Source organism: Podarcis muralis, chromosome 8, assembly GCF_964188315.1.
Source record: "Podarcis muralis chromosome 8, rPodMur119.hap1.1, whole genome shotgun sequence".
NCBI classification, from domain to species: Eukaryota; Metazoa; Chordata; class Lepidosauria; order Squamata; family Lacertidae; genus Podarcis; species Podarcis muralis.
In genome coordinates, this window is record NC_135662.1 from 54,690,237 (window position 1) to 54,708,600 (window position 18,364).

At 38.0% G+C, this 18,364-nt stretch overlaps 1 protein-coding gene across 1 annotated transcript in view; it reads left to right on the forward strand.

Moving 5' to 3' along the window:
• ZNF407 (zinc finger protein 407) overlaps positions 1-18,364 on the forward strand; it is a 335,641-nt gene that overhangs the window by 274,743 nt on the left and 42,534 nt on the right. The window lies entirely within an intron of this gene.

Here is an 18,364-nt window from a genome sequence, read left to right on the forward strand (position 1 = left end):
AGCTGAAACTTTGTTGAGAAATCATTACAAACACAAGCATCCTCTCAAAAATTCCAACTCCACAAGCACCTCTTTTCATTACCATAGATGCACTCAGCATCCCAAATCAATGAATCATAAAAAAGCAACAACCTCTATATTATACCCAAATTACGTACTATAACCATGTTTTTTTAAATATTTTTCTTCAGATCTATCTGTTCTAACTATTAATACTGATAGACTCCGGAGTATATAGTGTCATGTCTTATATATCTCTAGTATATATATGTCTTATATATCTTTAGTAGATCTACTGTTTAGGTAGGTAAAGGTAAAGGTACCCCTGACCGTTAGGTCCAGTCATGGATGACTCTGAGGTTGCTGCGCTCATCTCGCTCTATAGCAGACAGCTTCCGAATCACTATGACAAATGCATTATTTGCTTTTAAAATAATGTTTAGATAGATACAGATAGCATCATTTGACACTCCCACAAAGTGCAGTGAGGCATGTACCATAAATTTCATTATAAAATGAATGGAATGTTCTTCTTCTAACCAAATATTGTATCTTGTTTCTGCAAGAAAACATACCTAGGATCAGAGTGTAAGCATAATAAAATAAACAATGCTGTACATGTAAGATATTGATTCCAATGTTATTCTTTTACTGGAAGTCAGCTGTTGGTATATTCTTGGAACTGTCTATACTTGCACCAAGAGGTGTGTCCAGGGGGTGGTGAATGCCCTATTTCAAGGGGTTATAGTAGCTGCTTTGAAAGAGATGGTTGTGTCGATTCACCTGAAGAAGACCCCCTTAGTCTTTAAAGTGTATGACAACTGCTGTCCAGTCACTTATATTGCTTTCTTTGACAAGGCATGTGAGAGAACAACTGGACCTACAATGAAATGCAGCATGTTGAGGGCTCTTTTTCAGGGTTCCAGCCAGCCACGTCCTTTTCTAGGATACCCCATTCCATTTTTCCCCAATTTTCTGTCCTCTTCCGAGGGTCAGTCAGCATTCTATGGCCTCAGAACATGCTGAGTTCTTGTTGGACTGTTTTGAAGGTTTCCCTCTCTTGTAGGTATTTGTATTTCTGCAAACCTTAAGAGTTCCTGATTTGTGCCCATTATGCTTGGGTGACCCTAGGCTATAGCATATGACCCAGTGCCTCCTGACACTGCTGAGGGGAAGGCGTTTCCAACCAGCACCCACCTGGGTAGAGGTTTTGCATGCTAGATTCTCATTATGGAGATCTGGTGTGCCACATAATGTTTATGCATCTAGTTTACCTCTGTCTTTTTCTGGTCATCCCAGAACAGGATAGGTGACATTGGTTAACATGGCCACTTAAGGTGATGAAAAGGAGAACTTCCCTTTGGGTAGAAGGTATTATAATGAGTCTCCTACATATATGAACAATAAGCACATTTTGTATACTTTCATCTCCTTTTTAAAAAATTGTGCTTTCATTAGCAGAAGCTAGAAATCAATGCAGGTTTCCCTCCCTCCCCTTTTCCGATCATTAAAAGGATGGTTTATCTTTATATGGATCTTTAATTTTAATAAGCTAATAATTCTGATTTTAGCTACTATTATCTTAATAGCTAAGCAGTCTCAAACATTTCTTCTGCTAATTTCTTTGGATAGCTTTAGCCATCTTATCAACCTGAGTGAATGTTGCTGCATGGTGAACTCTACTGGGAAAAATAGGCTAACGTGTCAAGGGCATTGCAGATGTTTTGGATTGGTGCTGTTTGCCAATGTTAAGGATACACTGTGTGATTTTCATTAGAAGTTCTCATGCTGCTTTCCCACTCCCCACCCTTCTCCTTCTCCAGTGTTGTGGAATTTTGATAAAAGATACTGATTAGCTTGTTAATTAATCAGCTGTGCTGGATTTGATAAAGAATTGAATCTCTGCCGGGTTGATGGTTTTGTTAGAAAGATGTTTTCACTGCTACATGTTAGAGTGCCCTAATTATTTTATCATATTGTTTGGTTAATCAAAGGGGGGGGGGGATATTCAAATAGTTTAGATAAAGAAATACGTATCCTAAAGTCAGATACTCTGCGTTCTTTAGGTTCCAATCTCCACCTTCATCCACATTCTTTTAATAATTATGGTAAGGACAGTGAAGAGAACTGATTCTATCTCATTTGAGATTCAGAATTAGGTTACATCTACTCTTAGATTAAGATTTTTTAAGGTTCAAAATGAAAACTATGCATTTTATATTAGAGAGGAGGGAGTAAGTAATGAGTCCTCCTTCTAAATGAATTTGAAAAGCAATTTGATTTTAGTTTTTCCAATGGAGAACATTAAAAAAAACCCTATCTTACTTTATTTACTAACCACTGAATTGAATTGTTCACCTTTTATTACAGATATAAAGCAAAGACTATGAAGATGCAATCATTTTTGCAGCTCTCAGACTTCCAGTAATATATCTCTTGTGGTTTAAATAACAGATAGTTTTAAGTGTTTTTCCATTACCTTCGTGTAAATGAAAAATGCATAAAATATTTTAACAAGGCAAAAGTAATCCAAGGAGATTGTTATTTTGTGTTACAAATTAGGTTATTTCTGTCATAAAATTAAGAGAAAAAAATCAGCGCAAGGACATTTCAGCTTAATATCATTTACCAAAAGGAACATGTAGCAGATTTAATGAGCTAGCAGGTCACCTGAATCCAGCTGTTTCCAACCAGCTTTATGAAACAGAGAATGCAGCTAGCAGTGGGAGGTAAGCATTATTACAAGCTCTCAAGGAGTTACAAAATCGATTTCTGCTTGAATGAATTAATTTAGATTATCAATTTATAACCAGCTACATGAATCCCATCAACTCAACAATTCAGTGAATGATCAGGCTCAGCCCTTGCAAGAGCTTAACAATTAGAGAAATCTCCCAATTACCTTCTGTCCTTTAGTGATAGAGTTAGTGTGACAGGGGGCAAGTTGGAATGTTTGTCTAAGGATTTGAATATGTGAAATATAACACCTGAAAATGAGCAAGAGCATCAAGAGCTAAATCTTGTACTTAAGCTCCATGCATAGAATGTTATGATGAATACAATGTTAGATATGTAAAACTGAGATTCAAATAACCCCCAGTCATTGAGCTTTGAAGCGTGGCTTTAAAATTACTCTTGTCTGAGACACTCAAGCATTAGTGTGGCTCAACTCTCCCAGAACTGGACTACTTCACAGTACAGGTTGGGCAGAGTTTAAATGCTATCATTCACAGAAAGCTCCCTGCAATATGGAAAGTTAGCAGGTCACAAAAAGGATCCTTGTCCCTGAACTAGTTGCTGTAGTATGTGCTTTTTCAAAAAGAAGACTGAACTGGCTTTCCGTTCAGTCTACTTAATGGGGCTGCAGTGCCAAAACTGTGGATCATTTTGCAGGATCAGAATTTGCTGCCCAAGTCAGAAAATCCAAATGGTTTCTCCTGTGGTAACAACATATAATAAATTAAATAATTGACCATGTGTTTCTCTTAAATCTGCCGCCCTAGGTGGCAATCTCATTCTGTCTCATGATTGGACTTGCCCTGACACTTCGAACTATGAAAGATTATGATAACTTGATAGATGATAATAAATAGAAGGGGAACCCTCTTAACCTAAGAGCCACATTGCCAATTTTAAAGTGGCCACTAGGCTGCAGTCATGGACATATATGTTTGCTGTTTTGTGGATGGGATATGTATATTTCCACTAACTAGGGAAAGAAAACATCAGCCCAGCCTGTCCTTGTGCTCTTAATCTGCAGAAACTAGTATTTCAAAGCATAGAGATAAACACGATGACCTGTTAATATCTGTTAAAGGCTCAGCTACAAAACCCAGTGGAAATGCTGGCAGCTCTTAAACGTACACACATATAACAATCCATAATGCCTCTTGCACACATGCACACACACACGTTTGGGGACCCTTGCTCGTCCCTGTTGACTGCAGTACTTTCATCTTTCTTGTTGTGCTGGGAGAATCGACTGAGCCAAGTCATATCAGTACCCTTAGAACCACATCATTTGCTTGACACAGCCAATAGAGATAGGGTTGGCTTCTGACAAAATGCAGAGTTGAGCCAAATTAATATATAGCATATGGGAACAGTAAGAGGCCATATGGGTATAGGAAGCAGTCTAATTTGGCCAGAAGGCCTGAGGTGTCACACACTTGAAATAAAACAACTAAGGCTGCAGTTCTTATTATGTTGTTACTTTGCAATAATGACACTATAACAACTCAAAGACCTTTCCAGATTGTGGGGTTCCAGGATAAAGTATTTATGAGCGATCAGAATTTTTGATAGGCCCGGTAAAGCTGGGTCTTAATGTAATCATAATGTCAACAGGACTGTGTTTTTTGGGACTTGTCTGAGTAATGGATTGTCTACCAAGTGACTTGCACTGCATGGGTAACTACATTGCTTTGAGGTAATGTGTCTTATTAGATGTTTTCGAGGAACACTTCTCTAGCCATTTCTGTGCAGGCAAAGTATTCATAGCCCATTTCAGAATGTTTTCAATGGTTCTATAAGGCCAACTCTGACTCTCCTTTTGGCAGAGCAGGCAACATGACTTGGTATTTAGCATCACTTCTAAAATATACAGTGAATGCAGAGGTAATATATGAGAAGTCCATTGATCATCCCATGGGATACTCCACTTAACCAAATTATAGCCATACTCTTAGAAAAGTCAAACTTTTCTAAACATTGTAGAACAGATTCAGTCTATTTAACTCGTGCTGTATCTTTTGGTCCAGAAGGGCCAGAGACATTATCTTCAGAGGTTTTTGTTTAATTATCCCAGAAAAAATGTGATAGAGCTTGAAGGTAGTTTAATGTAGGGAAAAGCCAAAGACATCCTATTATTTCCACAATTCTGGCCATAATGAACTGTAATTTGTCAAATATATTTTCACTTTTCTTTATTCTATGTTGGCAAAGGCTTTGAATGCAATCCCTGGTGCTTACCTTAACACCACCTCGCTGTGATTGCAAATGTATCTCTCCTCAGCTGCATTGCAGTGAGAGAGAGAGAGAGAGAGAGAGAGAGAGAGAGAGAGAGAGAGAGCTCCTGGCAGCAGGCTAGGATGGGCAGATGACCTCAAAATGCTGAGGGCCTATAGCTGCGGTGTTCCACATTATTGATAGTAGCAGAGATATTGACAGTCCGCGCTTGGAAGGAAAATAGGAGTTTGATATGACATATTGTGTGTCTCAGCAAGACTCATAAATAATTTTGACAAGTTTTTGTATGCATGGGAAAGTCCTTGATTCAGCCTCCCATAAAAATAAACTTCTATTATGGAATGTATTTGTCAAGTGGCTGTGTGATGGATGGAGCTGCGTTTACCCCTTGGCAGTTCGATGAGTTTTAGATGCACAGCTTACCAGAGAGGATTTACGGCCAGTAAGGAAATAATTATTCAGTATGAAATACATAATTCTTGTACCTGAATTTTCATTTTTTATTATATTTTGTTTCTGTTGTGTTTCTGCTCTTTAATACAAAAGGCCCTGCCATTTTACTTGGAATTATTGTTCCTTGTTTGGTTTCCAAACAAGCTGATTTGATCATGTTCAGGTCTGTTTTGAAACTTGGCTTATATGTATTTTGCTAATTGGATTTGGGCTTATATGCATCCTCCATCCACCTAAAAACCTAAAACTTGCAAATAAAATTTTGTTGTTTAAAATTAACCCCTTATATATTTTATTCCAGGCTTCATTGAAGAGTACGCATGAATAGTTTACTTTGCTGTTAGCAGCTGTCTAGCATTAGATGAGCCATGTCTGTGACTTGTTTATTCTACTACTAGTGTTTAATATTTGTTGAATACTAACCACATAATAAGTACCATTCTTCCATTTTTGTCTTGTTATTCCATCTGCTTTCAAAATAAAGCCACAAAACGTATTACTTCCCTTCGTAATTGGGTCAACCCTTTTAGCAGAAGTTTGGCTAGCTGTTTAACTTTGGTTAGCTCCTTGTTCTTTGTTCTGACTTTGCCCTTTTGGTCTGTTTATGTTCAGCTTTTTATTTCTTGCACTTATTTTCAGTTTCTTTAGCCACACTCTGTGTTATCACACTTGCTTAGGGCGTGTGTTTCTAGGGACATTTACAAACTATTTCTCCTTGTTCAGGGAATGAGCACCTCCGGAACATGAATGGCTGGGTGGATCACATGTGTTTGTAGACAGATATGTAAGAGTGCGTAAATTTGGTCTGAAGTTTGGCTTGTGGAGTGGCAGACCCTCCAAGTGTCCCTGTTTTCCAGGGATGTCCGTGATTTAGAGAAGCCATCCCAGTTTCTTATTTGATCCCGGAATGTCCCACTTTTCCTTAGAATGTCCCTATTTTCACTGGAGAAATGTTAGAGGGTATGGAGTTATTGACCCCTGAGCCATCCGAAGGCAATCCTGTATAGGGAAGTTTAAAAAAAAAATGTTTACTGTTTTCTTATGTTTTTATATACTGTATGTTGGAAGCTGCCCAGAGTGGCTGGGGCAACCCAGTAAGATGTGGAGAGTATAAATAGTAAAATTATCATTATGCAATGGGATGTCCCTATTTTCATTGGAGAAATGTTGGAGGGAATGATAAGGTACTCAGAGAAGCAATGGAGATGAGATCAGAGCTCTTTTAAAAAAAATGAAGAAGTGGTAAGGAAGTAAGGGGGGAAGAAGTTACCATGAATTGGAAAGATGGCAAGAGAGAGAAAGGAAGAGAAAGAAGGTTGTAGCTTCTTTCCTTGTCCACTGTCTGAAAAGCAGGGAGGAGGTCAAAAGAATAGACTTTTCTCAGCTATGGCAAGGCTTTAGCAAAAAGAAAGAAGGAAAAAGGGGGAAAAAGCACCCAGGCCCATAACTCCAGAGAAAGCCAGGCTGCATTTATCACAGCAAGACCCTTTTCTGCAATCTCCTGGAGGTATAAAAACCAGCATTTAACAGTGCATTCCAACTTAGGCAGATTCTCTGCCAGTATCATGTTCTGGTGAAGGCTTGTTAAGTTTAGGAATCCAAAACCAGTTCTATGTTTAGATGATCAAAAATTCACAAAGTGGGTCCCCTAGAATGGTCATTTCCAGAAGAAAATGCAATTGCTTTTCCTGCTGAAAAAAGGAGGGGAGTCTATGCTTTAGGTGTATTTTTAAACCATTAGTCATGATGTGGCACATAGCAATCAGCGAATGTCACCATTAGGTGCCTTTAACGAAGGGACGCGGGTGGCGCTGTGGGTTAAACCACAGAGCCTAGGACTTGCCGATCAGAAGGTCAGCAGTTTGAATCCCCACGACGGGCTGAGCTCCCGTTGCTCGGTCCCTGCTCCTGCCAACCTAGCAGTTTGAAAGCATGTCAAAGTGCAAGTAGATAAAAAGGTACTGCTCCAGTGTTTCCGTGCGCTGATCTGGTTCGCCAGAAGCGGCTTAGTCATGCTGGCCACATGACCCGGAAGCTGTACACCGGCTCCCTCGGCCAATAAAGCGAGATGAGCGCCGCAACCCCAGAGTCAGTCACGACTGGACCTAATGGTCAGGGGTCCCTTTACCTAAGGGAGTTTAACATTGTTAACTGCAAAAAAAGTTGTCTGAGCATACTAGCTAAGAACATTCAGTATTCCTTTTTAATACAACATTGTTATGTCTATTATTATTAATAGTAGTTGTAGTAGTAAGTTGCTTGCTACCTAAATGTCTCTAAGAGACTTATAACATATTTAAAAACATAAACATACACTGTACCATTAAGAAGCATACAAGATGCCAACCATTCATTAACATATATACTATTTTCCATTTTTATCAGAAGCTGATGAAAGAGAAACAAATGTTTTGGTATCTAAATGAAAAATAAAGTATTTTGTTAATCACAGTAACACACACACACACACACACACAGAGAGAGAGAGAGAGAGAGAGAGAGAGAGAGAGAGAGAGAGAGAGAGAGATCTACATAAACACACTCACAAGACACTCCCATAACAACTGCACAGTAATACAAACAAAAATCATCATTATAAGCTTCATATGCAGAACAAAATTTGTCACTTACCATTAATTGTTTCATTTTACTTTTTTTGGTTTGAAGTATAGTTTCTAAAACCACCACCACCACCCCACACACACCGCTAAGCAGAAATTGCAAGTTTAGACTATTAAGACTCGTTAATTTGGAATTTCTAGTACAGAATGAGGGAAAATAGCACATAATTTCACCAACTTTTTGACCTGCTCTTTATTTGGTATTGGGGGAAAGCTTTTAAAAAAGAAATTAGCATGCACTTTAGTTTTTCTTTGGATTCCTTCCCAAGTATATCTGTAAATATATGGAAAACCTCTTAAAAAGGAGCATACTCCCCCCCCCCCAGTCATTATTATATAAAGCTTACTGCTTCCTATGCAGAATTTTTCAAGCAATATTTTAAATACATATCCCAGGAGGCAATTCACAGGCATACTGGTAAAATTTCATGTAAGTGATCTGCATTAACAATCTTTCAATCTCTATTGACATATAATAGTTTGACATGCTGTTTTGCAAAGGATATATTCACACTGATTTCAACAACATGTAGTATTTCGAGGTTTTATTTTCCAAATATCTTCAGGCATCTTCATTTCATTTTCCTTTTGCTTCCAGGGTCTGTCAAGGTATATTTCAGTGCATCTCAAGGCACCATCAAAGCACAACATGTATTGAAATTTAGGGGCCTGGAAGCAAACTAGTTGATCACAGCTGCTCCACATTGCATGGAGTATGAGATGGTCTTATGAGTATTCTTTTCTTGTCATCTGCAAAATATTTGAATAATATTAAAGGATATGGTGAACAGATTATATAGTTCATTAGATAAAACTGTGATCTGACAGCAAAGTAAACTAACCAAAAAGAAAAAGAAAAAAAGAGTGAAGTGTGTTCATTTATCTCATTGCAGATTGTATCTAATACTGTACAGTTGCAGTGGGTCAGAAGCATTGAGCTTGGAATAATGCTCAGTAATGCAAATCATTGTTACAGGCATTGTGTCAAATTCTTAAAGGTGCTTTTCATTTATGTTGTCGTAGAATGGCAAATAGGTAAACATTAAAAAGAAAGTGTGAGTAAATATCCTTAAAGCTGATGAATGGAAAAAGATTAGGGGTTTTTTTTGGGGGGGGGATATTTTTTCATTCAAATGCTGTTCATTTTTATTACCCCAAACTACCATTCATATTCTCATAAAATATTCTCATAAATCATTGCAGATTTGTTTCTATGACACTGCTTATAAAGTAATGTATCTAATGTCGGGTAATACACTTATTAAAATTGAAGTACTAGACCTTTAAACTAGGTATACATTTGAACTAGTTGGGTCACTTATAGTGGCACTGGTCAAAAGCAGCTGATATATGTCTAACACTTTTCGCAAGATTGGAGAACCCTTAGAGTTCAGTCTTCTGATCAGCTATGCATATAAATATCTCCTTGCATGTGATAGTCAAGCATGCATAACTGACTACAAGCTTATAGCCATAATTTCAGCTGCATGTCATGTTACAAGTGCAAAAGAAATATCTTCAATGTACACTTTTTCTCTTCTTTTCAAAAGGATGTTAACATTTAATTAGAACAATAAAGTGTAATAGTGAAGTAAAAGAATAAGCATATAAAATTGCAATAGTTGAAGGGTGTGTGTGTGTATTCTGTGTTCAGGATATTTATTTAGTAGAGAACACATAGTTCACCTGTGAGGAAGAACTTCTGTGTGGGAGTCGTCATGCATATTTAATGCATGACTTAAAAAGAAAGGCAGGTTCTGTGACTTGTGAGCAATCTTAGAAAAGTAGGTTTCATGCCAATTCTGATAAGGAAAGCTTATAGGAAATACGTTTTCTCTCTCCCCAACCCCATTAGACAATGTGTCATATTTCACAGCAGAACCCTTCACATTTTCATATTAAGTGATTAATTGTTGTGTAGCCTTTATTGTATTTTTATTGCATTTTCTGATTCAAACAAACTAAAAAAAACCAACCTCCCATTCCTTCCAAGTATATGAACCCATTAAACGTGGGGCAATCTATGACACAGCTGAGTGCCGAGTTCATGATTCTGGACCAGCCTCAGGTAAAGAGAGAAGAGGGTTCAACTGCTTATGATTTTCCTTCTCCTCCCATACTCAGCTTCTAGTACCCAACTGAGCTCCAAGAGAATCCTGCCAGGTGTGGTGCCTTGCAGTCTTAAATGTTTTCCCACCTGATGACCACTTTCTGTTTACTGCTCCTCAGTTTCTTTATAGTCCTTGCGTTCCATGACTCAAGACAACAAAACTCCATTATCTAGCAATGGGGCTCTGACATGATGTAGCATAGCATGTTTTTTCCTTTCTGTTTTCCATACAAATATGGCTATCAAATAGATAGCAATAAACAATCACAATAGTTTTTTGGAGTAACAATGAATGCACTGATCAATGTGTTTTTCCAATCAGCTAGGTTTATTTTGCGTTCTCTTAGTTCCTTTGTCATGGTTAGAATCTTTCACAACTCCTGTGTTCAAGATTATTGTGTAGTTTGCTCCTTTTAATGCATTTTGGACTATCTGAAGCAACTTTCTAAAAAAAATTAAGGCTTTTTCATAATAAAAAACTATAAAAAACGAACTAATCTAAATGAAAACAAAAAAGAAAAAGAGAATACAAAGTCCTCTCTCAAAGGTAGAGTCAGACTCAAATTTATTGATTTTCCTTTCCACATAAAAAGTCTAAAAGGGGTTCTCTAGTTATTCATCTTTGTTCACACAAGAATCTCTCCACTGTGGTCATACGTTAAAATAATATTCCATAGTTATTTACTTATCGTATATTCATAAATTCACACCCAGTTCCATATCTTCCAATCCCATTTCTAATGTTACTTGTTGTGATTCTCTAATTCTTTTTTATTTCCACTTCTTTCATTCTTTTTCGGAGAGAAGCTTCAGAGGTTTGGCAGCTTTTTCCCTCTGAATTCACTCTAAATTGTGCACAGAATCCTTTCTTTCTCAATTATATCTCTGCTAGCTCAGGATATCTCTTGATTTCTGCACCCATGGTTTCATTCCACTCCTCCAACATCTTAAGCCCACCATTTGGCTGTTTCATTTCCCTAGACACCTGTGTCAATGTCTTCTCCATTGCATCATATACTACCTCCAACTTTACCATTTCACTCTACTGTTCTGTTATTGAAATTGTTCCCCAAAGCTTCTGTGACTTCTTTAATTCCACTTTCAGTTTCATCATTCTCTAGCCCATTTCATCAGTTCAGCTCTGATCTCTTTTAATTGGTCATTCAATAATTGCTGTAAAATGACAACAATCAATGGGGTGTCCAACAATTTATTTGCCATACTGAATGATCTTATTAACAGCCCAGTCTCCACCCTAAGATATTCACATCTCTTCCTTAAGAGCTTCAGTCTCCCATATCAACTTTAAGGTCTGCAAAGCAGTCCTTTTCAAGCTGCATTCCTTTCCCACAGTGACAAAGAAAATGTACTTTCAATTTGAAGTCAGCACTTTTTGTTGAAAAAACAAAAAGTTAAAAGTAAAATAAAATAAAGATCTCTAACAACAAAAACAGCCCTTGGACATTTAAAACTTTGCAAACAATTAAAACATGCTTCTCTTTTGCTTTCAGTCTTTTAATGATAATCTCTTTTTAAGATAGAAGTTAGCTCTCACTCCATGTACCCCAGTAATGATCTCTGTCAACAAGCTGTCAACAGAATTTGTTTAGTTTGCCATGCTCCTCCCCTGGAAGCCTATCTGAAGCAACTTCCTGAAGATTATACTGTTTGGTACTGCAGGGGGTGGAGTAGGGCTGAAATAAGAACCATATTTCTTCAACAGACATAAGTGATGCTCAGTGTGCTTTCGTGTACAGTACTTAACAAAAAATATTCTGCCAGAAGGTAGTGACCCACAGGCAGCTGAGCACTATGAAAGCTATAATTTTTTAATAAAGACCCTTGTGATGTGGATCTGCTCTGACGTGTAAAGGTTCTCATGCTAGCACAGATTCTGCCAGATTTTGCATTATTATCTTTAGGGTTCTGTTTTAGGAGATAATTTTTATAAAAATCACTGTTATAATGCCATATTATGGAGCAGGAGTTCCTCTATGGCATGCTGACAACAACCAGTTCTCTCTTTTAAAAAGTCCCAGAGGCATAGCTAGAGAGAGAGAAATTGGAGGAAGGCACATCAGATTTGAGGGGGGGGGGTGACAGGATGGTTTTCTGGATAACACTGAAAATAACCAGGTTCTTTTTAGAAGAGAAGGGCTATGCTACTATTTAAAATTCTCCATTGCAGACGACTATAGCAACTTTAAAACGGGATTCCATATTTGTGGTGAGGTGGGGCGGATTGAGTGCTTTACCCCCCACTTAGCTTATTGCTAATTGTAGTACAGTACTTTTTAAAAACATAGAAAATATAAGATCAATAAAGCCTTTGGTTGCGGGAGGTTTTATGCTTCTTTTAAATTCACTCATGCTCCAAAAAAGCATGGGAAATCATACATTATGGCTCATTGCCTTAAATTGCACCCTGTAAGCAGTAAGGACATTGTACTGTTGTACAGATCTTGAAAGAAATAAAAGTTGAACAAATTGTTTCTTCACATGGATCCAGGTATTTGTAAATTAAATGTCAAACATTTGCACAAACCAATCATCTGTATGATTCAAGACCTTATGGCTTGAAAGGTTGGATTAGATGATCCTTGTGATCCCTTCCAATTCTAGAGTTGTATGTATGTGTGATTTCCTGCCCCCGCAGCATTTGCCTCCTAATAAGATGGCTGCCTCACTCTGTCTCATTGTAAGAATGGTCCTGGTTGCTGTCAAGTCTGGCTATCTGCTGAGGTGATAGTGCACACTGCTTGCATACATTGCAAAGGAATATAGGAAACAGCCTTACAACAAGTCAGGCCGTTGGTCCATCTAGCTCAATATTGTTCACACTGACTAGCAGCAGGTCTCCAGAATTTCAGAGAGGACATTCCCAGCCTGGGATCTTCTGTGGGTAAGGCAGGTTCTCTACCTGAGCTACAGGCCTCCCCCATTCACAGATGCAATGAGGGTCAAGCAACATTTATACATCTGAGCCACAAAATACACCCAGTCTTTAAATCCAGTTTCTATTTCATAGTCATAGAGCTAGAAGGATCCGCAAGGCTCATTTAGTCCAACCCTCTACAATGTAAGAATCTTTTCCCCAATGTTGGGCTCGAACCCACAACCCTGAGACGAAGAGTCTCATCCTCTACTGACTGAGCTCTTTCCTAGCCATTATGTTTAAATTTCACAGTTGATTATTTAACCTGCACTGCAGCTGATGAGGTAAATAATTTTTGATTTAGATTACAGTTGGTGTGTAACAAGCATTATTTTACCAGCAGCAAGCAGAATTTATGCCGTTATTTGGGCTATCAGTGATCCAACTTATGGATGATATTCCCATGACTTTTAAAAAGAGCACCAAAAGCACGAAGTTTTAAAGTAGACATATTAAGCAATAAATAGTAGCACTGAAAAATCAATTTAAAAACCATAGGTAGTTCTTATGGCTAATTTAATTAAGTCTGTATCATGTATAAAACTGCATTTACAAGTCAAGTTATAGCTAGTTGTTCTTATTGAAATGTAGCTCTCGTATACCCTGTGAAAACACAGTGACACACAACTAGCTATAAAAAATGAAATATTCCAACATATCCAATATATCTGTGAATAAATGAGATGTGCAGAAGTAAAAGGGGAAAAAACAACTTAGAGTTGTCGAAAGCATTACATGAGAATAATAGAAGGGTGGGTTTTTTTCCATTTTATTGATTATTCCCAGAACTTTAAGTTTCACAGTTAGATTGACAACTGAGTTATTTGCCCATCCCTAGTGACTGACAATAGATAATGGAAAGGCTTTTACCATGATATAACAGCACAGAATAATTTCTAATTTACTACTGTAGTTCTCATCAAAAGTACCTCAGCAAAAACACTAGATTTATCACTTCAATTACTGGAATTTCACATTTAGTTTAAAGAGACATGTTTCTATAATGTGACAGGCTTTACACATTCTGAACTTATTCAGACATTTCGGCTATCAGAATAATCAGGCACAGATATAAATGAAAGCAATTGTTTTAGTTTTATAACTTTCAGTTCTTTCTGCTTGGCAGTGAATGAAACAGAGCCTAAACTCAGGGTCTTTGCCAAATGAGGCATATTTTCAGACCAATTTTTTCTTTCTTTTTAGATATCATGTTCCCAATATTTTATATGAGAACTAATAATATACCATTGAATCAATGATTACAAATCATCATGCATTCTCAGCTGCATTTGTCCAGCAGTTGTGGCTGATATCCAAAACATTTAAATAATCAAATCTGATCAATTAGCAGTAGTGTTTATAGAGGACAAGAGCAGCCTGCGACAAAATGTTGCCATATGGAGAATTCATATTCACAGTTCAGCCCAGCCAGCCATGCCCTGTTCCAGCATGCTGCATTCTACCCTCAAAGCAGCCAGTGTTCCTGGCCACTGAGCATGCTTAGTCCTTACCATCTTGTTGGGGGCAAAGGATCACTTATGATTTTTTCTACCTAAATATGTTTTGTACTTATTTTGGAGTTCCCCTGAGCCTCGTTATAACTCCATATTCTGTGCTGATGGTGCCATTTTGGCTACATATGGATCTACTCTTGGAAATGAGTTCACTATGAGTAGATTGTATTATCTTAAGCTAAAACGTCTTAACCCAGAGAGCCGATGTGTCGCTTCGGTGCTTTGCTTCTGGTTAAAATGCAACTGTTTATCTCATTACTGTGTCCTTTGACCACACAAGCCTCATCGACTTCCACTCATTTTCCTTCTCATTGCATTTTCAACAGAAATTCCTTGCCAATATTTTTGTTCTTCTCTGTGCCTTGTCCCATTTTCCCTGTCTGCCTTCTGTATATTTTCTTTCCTCCTTGCTTGTGCATCACCTTTGCATCCTTCCCTCTCTTCAAGGGCAACAAAAACAAATGATCTCTTTCTGTACTCAAGACAGTCCCACTGTGAGGTAGGCTACACTTCAGTGAAAGTGATCTGATCTGAAGGCAATGTTAGCATAGCGCCAACAAATCTAGGTTCCTCCAGCTTTTAGCCCTAAACCTTTGTATCATCTAAACAGTTAGAATTGTGGCATTTCAGTGGTACCTCGGGTTAAGTACTTAATTCGTTCCGGAGGTCCGTTCTTAACCTGAAACTGTTCTTAACCTGAAGCACCACTTTAGCTAATGGGGCCTCCTCCTGCTGCTTCGCCACCGGAGCACGATTTCTGTTCTCATCCTGAAGCAAAGTTCTTAACCCGAGGTACTATTTCTGGGTTAGCAGAATCTGTAACCTGAAGCATATGTAACCTGTGGTACCACTGTATTATGATTCAGATCCAAGTGCCAAGACTGAATAAGATTTTTCTTGGTTCATCATCCAATGTATGTGAGGTGTAGGATTGTGCTTTTATTGAAGCCCAGGTGTAAATATCTCAACAATTGCATCTGCTATTTTAATTAGGCAAACTGGTTGGCCAGAGGTAACTAAGCAGTTTTCTTACTGAAGTCAGTTAACATAGGGTTGCACGATCCCTGTCTCAGATCACAGAATCATAGAACTGGAAGGGACCCTGAGGATTGTCTAGTCCAACTCCCTGCAATGTACCTTTATCGCTTGTGTCCTGTTACTCCAGTCTAGATTGACGTTAATCCTCAGAATGTCCCAGTTATGACTACTCTTTTTCTGGATTTTATTTTTAGCATTCAGATTATTTTCTAATTCTGATAGTTATTTTCCAAAAGCAGACAAATCCATGTGACTGTGTTTTGCACCTCTTTCCTCTCACTGCCCCCAGGTGGCAGAGAGACATACAATCTGAAGCTTGGGAACAAACTTGGAAGTATCACAACATTGTTTGGGTAGGCAGGCTACAGGCTACATTAAGACACTGTAAAATATGTTATGCCTGGCTATTGGCAACATAGGTAAATTAACTGCACCTATGTTTCCTTTTGCTTTATACGTTGGTGTTTTTAAAACCATTTTACATGTCAGTTCTTTTTGTGCAGTTTTGTCAGGCTACCATAATATGACTCTGAGATTCTTAGAAACTTTGATATTTCCTTAGTACTCACCAGTGGCAAGTCCAACCTCTTTTTTTAGTTAACCAACAATAGTGAAAAAACTTTAGAGAGGGGAAGCTTATGCACCAGGGGAAGTCCACATGGAATGATGACTGCTTGTTGAGAAGGGGTGAGAAACTGGGGCAGAGAGGAGGAATGGAGTAAAGTATCTTGGAAGATGGTATCACTTGAAGCTTGAACAGGAGTATTTCACTGGGTATTCTATATCTGCAGTGTATTTTTCAAGCCATAACTTACATTTATTAAGACTAAAAATACATTTTGCTTAATTTTCTGTGAACAGCATTCCAAAACATTGACTGTAGTGGGCCTTATTGTAAGAGGGTTTAAAAGTTTAAAAGAATAATAATAATAATAACAACCACATGAGTGGGTCTGGAGCCTGTGTACAGGATGAGGGCTCTAAAATATGACCTTAAGTCTTAGTAGGCCAGGTGTTGGGAATCTTTGACCCTCCAAAAGTTGATGAACTGCAACTTTCCAGCAAGCATGGAAAACATCATTCCCAGCAAGCATAGTCAATGGCCAGGGAGGATGGGAATCATAGAACTGTAGAGTTGGACGGGACCCTGAGAATCACCTTAGGAGTTGTAGTTCATCAACATCTGGCTCACCCAAGGTTCCCCATGCCTACTGGGGGCTTATAATGCAAACCTAATCACCTACTCAGAAGGAAATCCTATTGAATGGAACAATGCTTACTTCCAGATAAGTGGGTTTTAGGGTTGCGGCTTTAACCCATTGGAGCATGGGTAACTCTGCAATATATGCAGAGGCTTTACCAGGTCAAAGTGTTGACACTAGACAAGTTTATGGTTGAGTAGACAGATAGAAGTTAGTTCCATGCTAGTAATCCAAGCAAAATGGGTGAAGTTTGGTATTGAAGGTGGCATGACTGAAAAGAAGGGTGAGATTAAGCAAAACCAGAGGGCAAGAGTGGGTGAAGATTGGGATAAAAGATTGGGGTGTTTTTTGTCACAGGAATATAAAGTTATGCCATAGGAGCAGTGATAGATGGTGACTGTTCAGCAAAACATAAGGGAAACAAGGGTAATTCCAGGGCTAATGAGGCATCTTGACTTGAAGAGGCACAGGGATCAGGACAAGATATAGAGTTAGTTACGGAGCAAAGCTCCCAGAAAGACCCTGGGAGATGAGACTCTGTTAAACCGAAGACCCTGACAACTCTGCAGCCATTAGCTTCATTTAATAGCTGTTGCTATGGAAATTTGGAATTTTTATTATCATAGATAAAATAAATCAAAATTAAAAGTTTGGGATAAGGAAGCATGCTTTGAAGGCACACTTTCAAACAGTTGCGTCTGACAGACATGCGCTGCAGCAGGTGTTAGGAAATCATGGGATACAACTGACTGAAGTATTTTGAGAAAACTGTGATAATGTCAATGGCAAAATTTATTTTACCAAGTGCAGATGTAAGACATCAAGTTCTCAGACTGATGGCAGAATTAACAAAAAAAACACCATCTGCTTCAATAATTATCTGGAAATACTCATATTCTTGGATTTGTTTTAATACCACTTAGTTTCCAGCTTTATTTTATCTGTGTTTGTACACCAACTAGACTAGATTTTGCAAAATGAAGACTCATTCCATCTGATCATTTAAAAATGTGTTTTTGCATGAATAATGAATCTTTGAATTGTTACTAAACAAGCAAATTATTTGCGTATGTGTCACATCGGTTATCAAGTTTGCACATGTGACAGCTTCAACAGCCGTCATGTAAAATGCATAGAGCTTGTAACCATATGTTTTTGCTTGACAAAAAGCTGAAACTCAAGATCAATTTTCAATATGGAATGCACAAATTAACACTTTAAAATGTACCACAATATGTACAGCTTGGCAAAATCTGCAGAAATAGCACGTTTCTAGATATTAACTGATATCTTTGGATTCGACCTTAAGGTATTCAATCATTTTGATTAAAAGACTGATTTCTCATAAAACCACAGTCTGTTGGAGGCGCAAAACCAATGACATTTGAGCATTCATATATTTTCATAAACTTTGAACAATGTCAGTGAGACACCTCTTCAATCTTGGCCACACAACAGCAGGGTATTCAATCTTTCTTTAGCTTAAGACAGAAAATTTGAATATCAGCATAGGGTTATTAATG